Source organism: Myotis daubentonii, chromosome 3 (assembly GCF_963259705.1).
Source record: "Myotis daubentonii chromosome 3, mMyoDau2.1, whole genome shotgun sequence".
NCBI lineage: Eukaryota > Metazoa > Chordata > Mammalia > Chiroptera > Vespertilionidae > Myotis > Myotis daubentonii.
This window is the reverse complement of record NC_081842.1, coordinates 206016067-206028095: the sequence shown is the minus strand read 5'-3', so window position 1 is coordinate 206028095 and position 12029 is coordinate 206016067. Positions and strand designations below refer to the sequence as shown.

General features: G+C 42.4%; 1 protein-coding gene across 4 annotated transcripts in view; it reads right to left on the bottom strand.

Moving 5' to 3' along the window:
- The window catches only part of LUZP1 (leucine zipper protein 1), a 72871-nt gene that overhangs the window by 15457 nt on the left and 45385 nt on the right, over positions 1 to 12029 (bottom strand). For 3 of the 4 annotated variants that reach the window (XM_059690867.1, XM_059690868.1, XM_059690869.1), the window contains exon 2: positions 7408 to 7514. The exons of the other annotated variant lie outside the window; for it this stretch is intronic. The gene's annotated coding sequence lies outside the window, so the exon portion shown is untranslated. The remainder of the gene's footprint in view (positions 1 to 7407; positions 7515 to 12029) is intronic. 4 annotated transcript variants of the gene reach the window in all.

Genomic DNA, 12029 nt, shown 5'->3' with positions numbered 1-12029 from the left:
GGGGGGGAGGGGCCATCCCTCAGCCCGGCCTGCGCCCTCTCGCAGTCCAGGACCCCTGGCTCCTTACTGCCCGCCTGCTCGCTGGTAATCGTTGCTCCTTAGCGCAGCGGAGTGAGCCAGGCGGTGCTCTCCCTGTAGGAATGACCATTCACTATGATGCACACTGACCACCAGGGTGCAGCTCCTGTGTTGAGCGTCTGCCCCCGGTGGTCAGTGCGCATCATAACAACTGGTTGTTCTGGTTGTTCCGCTGTAATGGTCGCTTAGGCTTTTATTATATAGAAGATATGTAATATATATATTAATCCCCAAGCATGTAAAGCACTTAGCAGAATGCCTTGCACATAAATCACAACAAACAGTAGTAGCCATTACTGTTAGCTTTCACAACATCCTTATGGGATAGGGCCCTGGAACTTGCCCAAGGTCATATAGCTAGTAAGGATAATCAGATGGAGAACCCAAGTCTAGTTTTTTTTAAGAATGCTACCCTTTTTGGCCAAGTCACTGATCTTCTCTATATATCATTAGCTCATCCCTCTGAAAAAATATTATCACCCCAACCTACCACAAAGCAAAAATAAAGTTAGTCAAAGCACTTTGAAAAGTCCTATGTATACCTAATCTTCTTAAAAATAGTAACTGGCTAAGATCAAGCCTCCACCCAGGGAAAAAAGGAAATGGATCGAAAATGGGTTTGGAGTGTCACTATATCTGACCTTTTGGCCCTAAATATAGCCAGAGGGGGAAAAAATGCTTTGTTTCCTCCAGGACCATCCATAAAGTGCCTGCCATATTCCCCATAAGTATATTTATCCAGGTAAAATTTGTTCATTCAGTAGACATCTTGTGCACCCATCCAAATGGTAGAGCGATCCTTAAAATCTAAACCTGCCTTTAAGAAATCAGAAAGGTAGAAACAATTATAAAACAACTAGAGGCCCAATGCACGAAATTCGTGCAAGGGGCTCGGCCCTCGTACCCCAGCTTCATCCGGAAGGTCGTCCGATGGTTGTTCTGCTGTTCCGTCTAATTAGCATATTAGCTCTTTATCATATAGGAAAATAAAGAAGCCTCCCTGACCATCTTGCCTAATACAGCACCCACCCCTTGGATCCCTCTTCTCTTACCATGCTGGTTTCCCTTAGTGCAGTGGTTCTCAACCTTCTGGCCCTTTAAATACAGTTCCTCATGTTGTGACCCAACCATAAAATTATTTTTGTTGCTACTTCGTAACTGTAATGTTGCTACTGTTATGAATCGTAATGTAAATATCTGATATGCAGGATGGTCTTAGGCGACCCCTGTGAAAGGGTCGTTCGACCGCCAAAGGGGTCACGACCCACAAGTTGAGAACCACTGCCTTAGTGCATCTTACTGCTCAGAAGAAGTGATTGTGTCTGAGGATGGAGTCTGGGAAGGAAATTTTTTAGGTAAACCTCAGAAATAAGAGGAAAGTGAAGCAAAGGAAGGGTAGTCCCATATTTTAATGCCAACTCCTCCCTTTCCCCTGCCTACTACCACACCCAACACACACACTCTAGTGTCTAGCTCAGTTCCAATTCATACTGGAAAGATACAACACCAAATTATGTCTCATTCAGGGCTCCTTTCTGCCAAAGTTCTCGAACCCAGTTCCAAGTATCCCTATCCAGCATTTTGGAGGCTAGCTCTTCTTGTCGTCGGTGGGCTAAGAAGGTCTAAAATAGAACATAACCAAACTTGCCCTACCCTTTTCCTCAACACAGCTGCCATGATTCACTTCCTGTTCCCAAAAGCATTTAAAGTAGGGGGCTGGTACATTTACTTTAAAGTTTGACAGTATTCATATAAATATACAACTTGACTTTAGTAAATATTTCAGGCTTTATAACACCTAAGGTCTCTGTCCCAACTACTCAACTCTTATCATGTCAGGAACATGGTTTTTTATGTTTTATAAAGCAAAATGACATGGCTATGTTTCAATTAAACTTTATTTACAAAAACAGGCAGTGGGCCTGTGGACCACAGTTTGCCAACCCCTGATCTAAAAGAAAATGGGAGAACTATTTTTAAGCAACTTCCTCATGACCATTTCTAATGACCTGTAATTCATGTATTTTAGATATGCAAACCTCAGAGTTAGTAACACAACCAGTATGTACAGATTCTCCAGGTTGGAAGGAGCATCTGAATCTCACTTCCCACTCCACAAAACAGTTATCACGGAAGCAGTCATTCAACTTCTCCTCAAGCACTCCTAATGACAAGAAGGACATTCGCCCGGGCCGGGTGGATCAATGGTTGGATCATTGTCCTGTACACTAAAAGGTTGCAGATTCAGCCCTGGCCACTGTGGTTCAGTTGATTGGAGCATCATCCCATGTAATGAAGGGTTGCAGGTCTGATTCCCAGTCAGGGCACATACCCAGGTTGTGTGTTTGATCACCAGTCAGGAAGAATATAGGAGGCAACCAATCAATGTTTCTCACATAGTTTCTCTCTCTCCGCCCCATCCCTCCCCCTCTCCCTTCTTCTCTCTCTAAAAACTTAATAAAAAAATATAAAAAACTGAAAAGAAAAAAAAAAAAGGTTGCAGGTTTGATTCTCAGCCAGGGCACATACCTAGGATGCCTGTTCAATCCCGGGTTGGGGCGTGTACAGGAGACAACGAATAAAAATTTCTCTCTCACATCTATATTTCTCTCTCTACCTCCCTTTCTTTCTCTCTAAAAAGCAATTAAAAAACAAAAAATATCCTCTGGTGGGGATTTTTTTAAAAGACACTCATTCCCCGCAAGGCAACTCATTCCATCTTTGGACAGCTCTAAGGGAAGATATCCTACTTATATTTTTAGCACATTTAACACTTGATTACTTGTGAACTGGTTTACTATCTCTCTTTACAAGAATGTCAGACTCATGTCAGGAACATGATTTTTTTATGTTTACAGCTGTTTTATACTGCTGTCTCTCCAGCATTTTCAACAGGATCTGGCACATAAGGGTATAAAATAATTATTTACAGGGAGGGAGGGAGAAAGGGAACAAAACAATGCTGCATCTATGGAACTTTAAGTAATTCAGCAGGACTTATATGAGAGGCACAAAAGGAAAAGCAGAGCAAGTAACGCAGGTTGGAGTGTAGACAGGGTGCAACACAGAAGCCCTTGAAAACTCACAGCAAGTGCAGAGGCTAAGGTGTTAATGTTTGAGGAACGAGTTTACCATTGCCTTCCTCCCCTCTCCTCTTCCTTCCAGCCTCCCCTGCCCCATTCTGATGGAGACTATCTTTCACTGCAAAACCTTTACAAACAACCCCTCCCCCAACCAAAATGCACCACCCTAAACTCTGTAGATACTTCTATCAGAGTATCATGTTTGTATTCCTCTACTGGGCTCTGAGCTACGACAGCAGGGACTATGCCATCTTTATTTTTCTGTCCTGGGCACTGAATACTGTGATGTGGGGCAAGGTTGAGAACCTTATCAATGTTTGGTAAGTAAATGAAGGCAACAATCTCACAGTATTCTGTAATGGCCAAACGACATCTAACAAATTGTTTTCATATCCAGGCAACTACATTCTAGGAAAGAAAATTAACCTTCATGCCAAAGGTTGCAAATGCAAATGCCAAAGAGATATGGCCAATACTGTGAGTGTCAGCCTGGTAGGATGAAGGCTAAGAGGGAAATATATTTAATTCAAAAAATTTTTAAAGGAAATAAAAAGAACACCACTGTACCAGGGGTGGGCAAACTTTTTGACTCAAGGGCCACAATGGGTTCTTAAACTGGACCGGAGGGCCGGAACAAAAGCATGGATGGAGTGTTTGTGTGAACTAATATAAATTCAAAGTAAACATCATTACATAAAAGGGTACGGTCTTTTTTTTCAATAGTTTTATTCATTTCAAACGGGCCGGATCCAGCCTGTGGGCCGTAGTTTGCCCACGGCTGGTATAGACCCTTCAAAACACACTGATATGCTTGCAAGTGGATAAAGTAAGCAAATTTGCAACTTGTCTTAGACAAAGGGATTTAGGCAAGAGAGTAACAAAATCAGAATTGCATTTCTGGATGAACATTCAGCAGGATAAACTAGGGTTCTATTGAAACAGTCAAGGCAAGAGATGGAGTAAAGGGTGATAAAGGGGTGAGGGTGGGTTTGAAAGATGACCTCGTCGATCCAGTTTTAATAATGAGGCCCAAGACTGCACGAGCTAATCTGGCAGCTTTATCACCAGTTTGTAGGTTCATACTGAATTTTTCCCCAAATAAACTACGATTAAACCTAATTAATTTTAATAGCCTGAATATGGGGCTTAATTCTTATTTCTTTTGCAGGCAGTATGGTGCACTCATTAAAGATTACATAGTGTGAAGCCAGAAGCCTAAGTTTAAGACCTGATTTGCCACTTACAAGCTGTATAACCTTGGATAAGTTACTTGACTTCTGTTTTAATACCTACCGTAAAGGGTAACTGTAAGTGGAAATAAGTTAATACATGAAGTGCTTAGACTAATATCTGGTCCATCTTAAGTGCCATGTAAATTTAAACTTAAATTATTTACTATATTTTGTATTTCAACTTGAAAGTTAGTTACAATCAATAGTTTCAACTGTCTATTTTCTACACCTTCCAACTTGCAAGCATTGACTATTTATAAATCTGATAGGCATGTCTTTTCAATATCTTCATCCAAATTGATGTTCAAATTGTTAGACAAAATATAACCAAGAACAGCCCTCCAGAATGGCACTACACAACAGCCTGTCTAGATAAACACTGATCCATTAATTGGTACTTGTACCAGGTGTACTGGTTAATAATGCAAATTTTTTTCAATAGATGAAGTTACACATATGTTGATATATATGCGATTTGATATACATGCTATTTTGTTAGTATTGACCTCAGGCTTCAAAACTTCATGTCAAATTTTCTGAAAGTGTTAACATCAGATATTTTTACACTTAAAAATGTCGAATTTTGTGCCAAAAAAAGAGCATTTGCGGGCAGTTTTAACTCATTATTTTGAAGAAAAGTGCTGCTGGATACTTTGGGAAGCTTATGGTGAACATGCTCCATCTCAAGATACTTGGGAACGCTGGTTTAAACGCTTTAAAAGTGATGATTTCAATGTGAAAGACAAAGAACGTCAGGTCAACCGAAAAAGTATGAAGACCAACAATTACAAGCATTATTGGATGAAGATGCATGTAAAACTCAAAAACAACTTGCAGAAAGATTAAACGTTGCTCAGCAAATAATTTCTGATCATTTACAAGCAATGGAAAACATTTTAAAGGAAGGGAAATGGGTGCCACATCAACTGAACAGAAGACAAGTGGAAAACCGAAAAGTCATCAGTAAAATGTTGCTTCAACGGCACAAATGAAAGTCTTTTTTGCATCTAATTGTGACTGGTGATGAAAAGTGGATTTATTTTGAGAATCCCAAATGCACAAAATCATGGGTTGATCGAGGTCAACCATCACATCTACTGCAAGGCCAAATCGCTTCAGAAAGAAGAGAATGCTCTGCATCTGGTGGGATCAGGAAGGTATTACGAGCTTCTAAAAAGAGGTGAAACCGTTAATACTGATTGCTACTGACAACAAATAATCAATTTGAACCACGCTTTGATCGTAAAATGACCAGAATGGGCCAGAAGACATGGCAAAGTAGTTTTGCTTCATGATTACGCACCATCACACACTTCAAAACCAGTTAAAGACACATTAAAAGATCTTCCCTGGAAAGTATTAACCCACCCGCTGTATTCACCAGACCTTGCTCCTTCAGATTACCACTTGTTCCGATTGATGGCCCATGCACTTTCTGAGCAGAACTTCAAAACGTACAAAGAAGTGGAATATTGGGTCTCTGAATGGTTTGCCTCAAAACAAGGAAAGTTCTACTGGGACGGTATCTACAAATTACCTGAAAGATGGGGGAAATGTGTAGCTAGCGATGGACATTACTTTGAATAAAGCACTTTTGATGTTTCTCTTGAAATTATCATGTTCTCTTTGATTACAAAATCCACATTATTAACCGGTACACCTGGTACAATACCTGTATGAAGCCAGTCCAAAATGTCCTTTGTCTTAGGACCACATGAGAAAATGTTAAATAACTAATTTCAGTACTCAGGGACACATTATCTTTATAGTGCATTCCTGATTCTCCAGGCTAGGAATCTTCAAAAATGAATTGCCTTGCCCTAGCCTGTTCTCAGTGGTGAGAGCATTGGCCCACAGACTGAAGGGTTATGGATTCAATACCGGTCAAGGGCATGTACCTCGGTTGCAGGCTTGATCCCTGGCGTCTGGTCAGAAAGCTCAATGAACAAATGAATCCTGACTGTCGCTCCATCCAACCAGAAATTAATTTCATAACCCAATTCCCTGAGGTAGGAAAAATGCTCCAGGGAGCGAAATAGAACAAGAATCCTGAACCAATTAACAGGACAAGAATTTGCCCAAAAGTTTCCCCCCTCCCTCAAGAAAAGTTCCATACTATCCGTGACTATGCCTGTTTCGCAGTAGGGGTTATCATGGGTGTGAAAGGTCTCGCTAAGATTCCTTTCCATGTGCAGTCACTCCTATGCCTAGAACCCAGTTCCCAGACACTATCTCTGACTGCCCTGTTGCTCTATCTTCCCAGAGAACTTTTCTCTATTACCCAGCTACCTGGCGACCAAGACCACTGTTCCCTACTCTCCAGTGGCTCCCATCTTGCTTAGAATAAAATGCACTCCAAAGCTCTTCCCATAGCTCTGAGGCCCTCTGGGCACTCACAGCTCAAGTTTATTTTATTTCATTACTACTCTCCACTTTCTTGGTGAACATCAACCAATAAAATACTGGTACACAGAACCCTAGGAAAAGGAACTAGTTATCAATCGAAAATTTTTTTGTTTTTGTTTATTCTGCTTTGTTTTTTAAAGGTAAAGTCAGTCACAGCCTCAACCAAAAAGTAACTTTCTCAAGAGACGTTAGAGTATAATGAAAATAAGCCAGGTTTGGAATCTAGTCCTACCATTTATTACCTGTGTGAATGTGGAGAAGTTATTTAACATCTCTCAGCTGGTTTCCTCATGGTGACGATAACAGCACTTACCTCATAGGGACATAATGTATGTCAAATAGACTGGGCCTGGCATTTAATAAGTATTCAATAAATGGTAGCTGGGCCTATTAAAGACTGTCAACTTCATGCAAAGATTTTCCTCCGTTAGACCGGCTAGTTGATTAGATGAGAAACCCTGTGAAGTACTTAGCATAGTATATGGTTCATAATGGTTATAAACAAATACTGACTTTCCTCGTTCTCTCATAATGGTGGAAAAATTGCAGACTTCATAAATTACCCAATTCTATCAGTGTGGCCAGGTTTCACTGCACAACCTACTTACCATTTAGGTAATTTAAGCTTTCAGTCAATGCTTCTGGCTGCTCCCCTCAATGGTTGTTGTCCTGGAAACAGTCACTCACTATCTTTCAATGGCAGTTGCCTCTTGACCTAGACAAAATAGAAACAGGAAGAAAGAGATAGGTAAAACATGAATCACACCAAGACTGGGCAAGCTGAACCAAAGCCCTGTCCCAAAGACCATCATATACAGAGCAGTGTCAGAAAAGAGACAAGGCAGAATCTGACTCTGCTGACTCTGAAGAAAGCTGGCTATCTCTTTCCCAGGGGAGAGGCGGAGTTGGCTCCAAGAGACTTCCCCTTTCCTATCAGATGATATGGTCTCAGAACAGACTACATTGTCTTTCCTTAAATTAACAGATCTATACATCCCTCAACAGTCTAAAAATTCCTATGACATCTTACAGCTGGGAAGGATCTCAGATATCAACTAGTTAAATGCCCTCATTTTTAAGAAAGGAACTGAAGCTTGGAAAGGGTGAATCACACAATTGCTTAGAACTAAAGCTGGGATTCTACTTAAAAATAAGAAAAGTGGGTAAGAAAAACAAACATCACTTGGCTATCTATCACACCTAAGGCAACATGTTATACGTTTTATGTAAGACAATAACACAATAATGTTACCCTTATAGATAAAGGATCTAAATTTCAAGAGTCAAGTAACTTGTCCAAGGTCTTACAGCTTGCTAGTAACCAGGTAGTCAGAATTTAAACCTAAGTCTGTCTGACCTAAAAAGCCACTTCACCATTCTCATTGGGTTGCCTTCTAGACTGGGTTCTCAAAAGGGCCCCAAACAACCCAGAATCGATTAAAACTAAAAACAGAGCTTCTCTGTCTGCAATCTTACCCTTCAGTTTTGTAATGAGCCTTCTTTTTACATGAGAGCTGAAAAGTGTAATAAACCATTGAGTCTCACCCCTAATATAAGTGAGTGAAGATGGAAGATCTTCTGTCCTAGTCTTGAGGAAGAATGGAAAGACAAGCTATGCCAGTGACAAAACTAAAGCTTTTATGCATGGTCTTACACTCAAACTATCCCCCTCTCCTTTCATCACAACTGCCCATCCCTCCCCTTCCATATCCTGTAGACCACCTTTGACCGCCTACCAAGGATGCTGGTCCCTTAAATCTGATTCCCACACTTCCACCACCAATACCATAACATACACACACAGAATGCGTCCCTACTCTATCCCCCTAGAGAGCTGGAAGACTAGAATTAAGATGGAGAAATAATAAAATAATAGTGTATGGCTTTTTTTAAAAGATGAGAAGGGCCTGAAGCTTCGAGCCAATATGACCTGAAAAGAAAGATTAATAAGCAATGAAAATAGATAGGAAAAATGCCGGGGTCCAGCCCCAGCAGGTCCAGGGGTCCCCAAAGGTGTGGACGGAGTCGGCGAAGAAGGAATGACACGGAGACAGCGTTCAGTTGATCAGCAGCCTAGCCAAGATCTCCAGCCAAGTTCTGGTCTTGATCTCCAGAGAGGCTCTGCTTCGGATCTCCAGCCAGGTTCTGTGGCCAGGTCCTGGTCAGGTTCTCTTGCCAATCTCCGCAGTCAGGTTCAGTCCAGGATCCCTGCCATGCTCTCTCTCTAGGCTCCGAGGCCAGTCCCTCTCCAGGATCCTCCGGCATGCTCTCGCCAGCGAAGTTCTTCTGTCTCTAGGCTCCGTGTAGGTTCTGTCTTCTGAATTCTGTCTCCTGAGTTCTGAGTCTTTCTGTCTTGTTACAACTGTATTTATACCAGTTGATTCAATCCTATCAATCTCTATTACAAAGGTTAGGGCGTTTCTTATCTCCATTCCAGGGAGAAAAGATTATGTAGTTTAAGCATGATTGTTCGTAGTTAAAGGGATTAATTACCCGCCTGGCACTTAGTTGAGGGGTTTTATTCCCTCCCTAACTTCAGGGGAAAATCCCTACCTGGGGATTCAACCTTTCTCGGAGAGGTGACTTTGGTTAAAACACAGCGCCAAGAAGGTGAGCAAACATATTAAGAACCGTATGCCATATATGCCAGGTCCCTTGAAACAGCAAGGATGGACCGGCTCCCGGCAAATTCCCCCTTTTTTATTTTTTAAAAGCAAGCATTAAAAAGAAAAACCTGAAACGCTCTCTTGTATCCATTTTAAGAGTAGGATTGGCGCTTTCTGCTATTACCTGAGTCCTGATCTATCACCCCAGGGAGAGCTTGCCAATCCTGCACTTTCCCGGGGTGGAAAGGCTGCAGTGGGGTTAAGGATAAGGCTCCTTGGGCCTACCTTCTCCCATGCCTCTACATTTACCTTTCCGGCACCTTTCCTTCCTCAGAAAAGCATGGATGTATTTCTTGTATAAAATGTTCTGTCTGACTGGGAGTAACCTTAATTCCTCTGCTAACAAGCATATATGTTAAAAGATCAATACGGAGTCTTTTTTCTTTAGACTCAGTATGGCACATCTTCTTAATCTAAAGATCAATACAGAGTCTTCTTTCTTTGGACTCAGTATGGCACATCTTCTCAATCTAAGTTCTGTACTATCCACCTTCTTACCCTATTTATCCTCTATAGGGGGGTCTGTAGCACCCTGGTGGAGTCCTATCCGTCCCGAGTGTGGGGGTTTTCAAGGGGGGGGGCTTACCTAAGGGAATCCTGTTCCAGGGATTCCCAAAGGTGTGGACGGAGTCGGCGAAGACTATCCACCCTCTTCCTACGGTGGAGTCCGATCCGTCCCGAGTGCAGGGCGCTTACCTAGGGGTCCCTGTTCGGGCGCCAGATGCCGGGGTCCAGCCCCAGCAGGTCCAGGGGTCCCCAAAGGTGTGGACGGAGTCGGCGAAGAAGGAATGACACGGAGACAGCGTTCAGTTGATCAGCAGCCTAGCCAGGATCTCCAGCCAAGTTCTGGTCTTGATCTCCAGAGAGGCTCTGCTTCGGATCTCCAGCCAGGTTCTGTGGCCAGGTCCTGGTCAGGTTCTCTTGCCAATCTCCGCAGTCAGGTTCAGTCCAGGATCCCTGCCATGCTCTCTCGCCAGGCTCTCTCTCTAGGCTCCGAGGCCAGTCCCTCTCCAGGATCCTCCGGCATGCTCTCGCCAGCGAAGTTCTTCTGTCTCTAGGCTCCGTGTAGGTTCTGTCTTCTGAATTCTGTCTCCTGAGTTCTGAGTCTTTCTGTCTTGTTACAACTGTATTTATACCAGTTGATTCAATCCTATCAATCTCTATTACAAAGGTTAGGGCGTTTCTTATCTCCATTCCAGGGAGAAAAGATTATGTAGTTTAAGCATGATTGTTCGTAGTTAAAGGGATTAATTACCCGCCTGGCACTTAGTTGAGGGGTTTTATTCCCTCCCTAACTTCAGGGGAAAATCCCTACCTGGGGATTCAACCTTTCTCGGAGAGGTGACTTTGGTTAAAACACAGCGCCAAGAAGGTGAGCAAACATATTAAGAACCGTATGCCATATATGCCAGGTCCCTTGAAACAGCAAGGATGGACCGGCTCCCGGCAGAAAAAAATAGAAAAAAGGGTCTGTATCAGGGGCAGCACCCAAGGGATGGCCTGAGTGTGGGAGAAGCTTTAGTTCTCTCTCTCCCACATATATACTTTTAAAAAGAATCAGTCTTAATAGAATTAAGCGTGATTACTATTCAAACAGCTTCAGAAGTGGCCCACAGACCTGTCCTGCCCTCACCCATCACCTCTTTCCCCCTCTCCACCAACCTTAAACGCACACACACATAATTTACTCCACATTGACTATAACTTCTCCCACATACAAATTCTGAACTCTAAGAAGTGGCCAGATTTGTGTGTATCTTCACTAAGGTCTCTGCAGCCCTAACAGTGAAAGCAGCACCCCTACTGACAGCTACTACCCCCACCACCTACTGCTAAATTTGCTGGCATATTACTAAGATCCAGGGGTCTATCCCCCTCAAACAGGATAAAATGCACTGCCAAAAACCCAACGGGAACTCTGGGTGATCCTAATTTGTTTTCAACAGTCTACATTCTCTCCTATTTCTCAGGGGCGGAAACAAGCAGCAAATGATTTCTTTTCTTTGCTTCTGAATGACTTTTACTTCTTGCATCCTCAGGTGCTGGCCTTCTGTCCCCAGAAACAAGAGGATGACTGTAAACATCCTCAAACTCTAGTGCTGCCCCTTCAGAGAGCTTTCCACCCAGAGAGATCCACCCACATCACTTCCCTCAGGCAACTTCTCTGTGCTTGTTCCTGTTGGTGGTGAGAGTGGTGTGCATGTTTCTATCTGTGGAGAAGATAAAAGGACCCTTACAGATAAGGAGAGCCCAATGCCTCATTTTCCAGAGAAGAAAGTGAGTCCCAGAGAGGAAAAGAGAAAAGACTTACTTGCCCAAGGTTGCAAAGCAAGTTAAAGTGAATGTGATTGAGTCCACCTGAGATAATTAACAAACCACACTGAAGAAATGCATCAGTCCATCATTTGACTGCTGAAGATTAAAGCTTTCTTAAATATGTATCACTTTTGCTCCCAAAACACTTTGATAATAGATAAAAATGCTAGTACAGAATTCTGCTTCCAATATTATCTTCCCACAGATAGCAACTATAAACTCTGGATAAAAAATTTTAAACAACTATC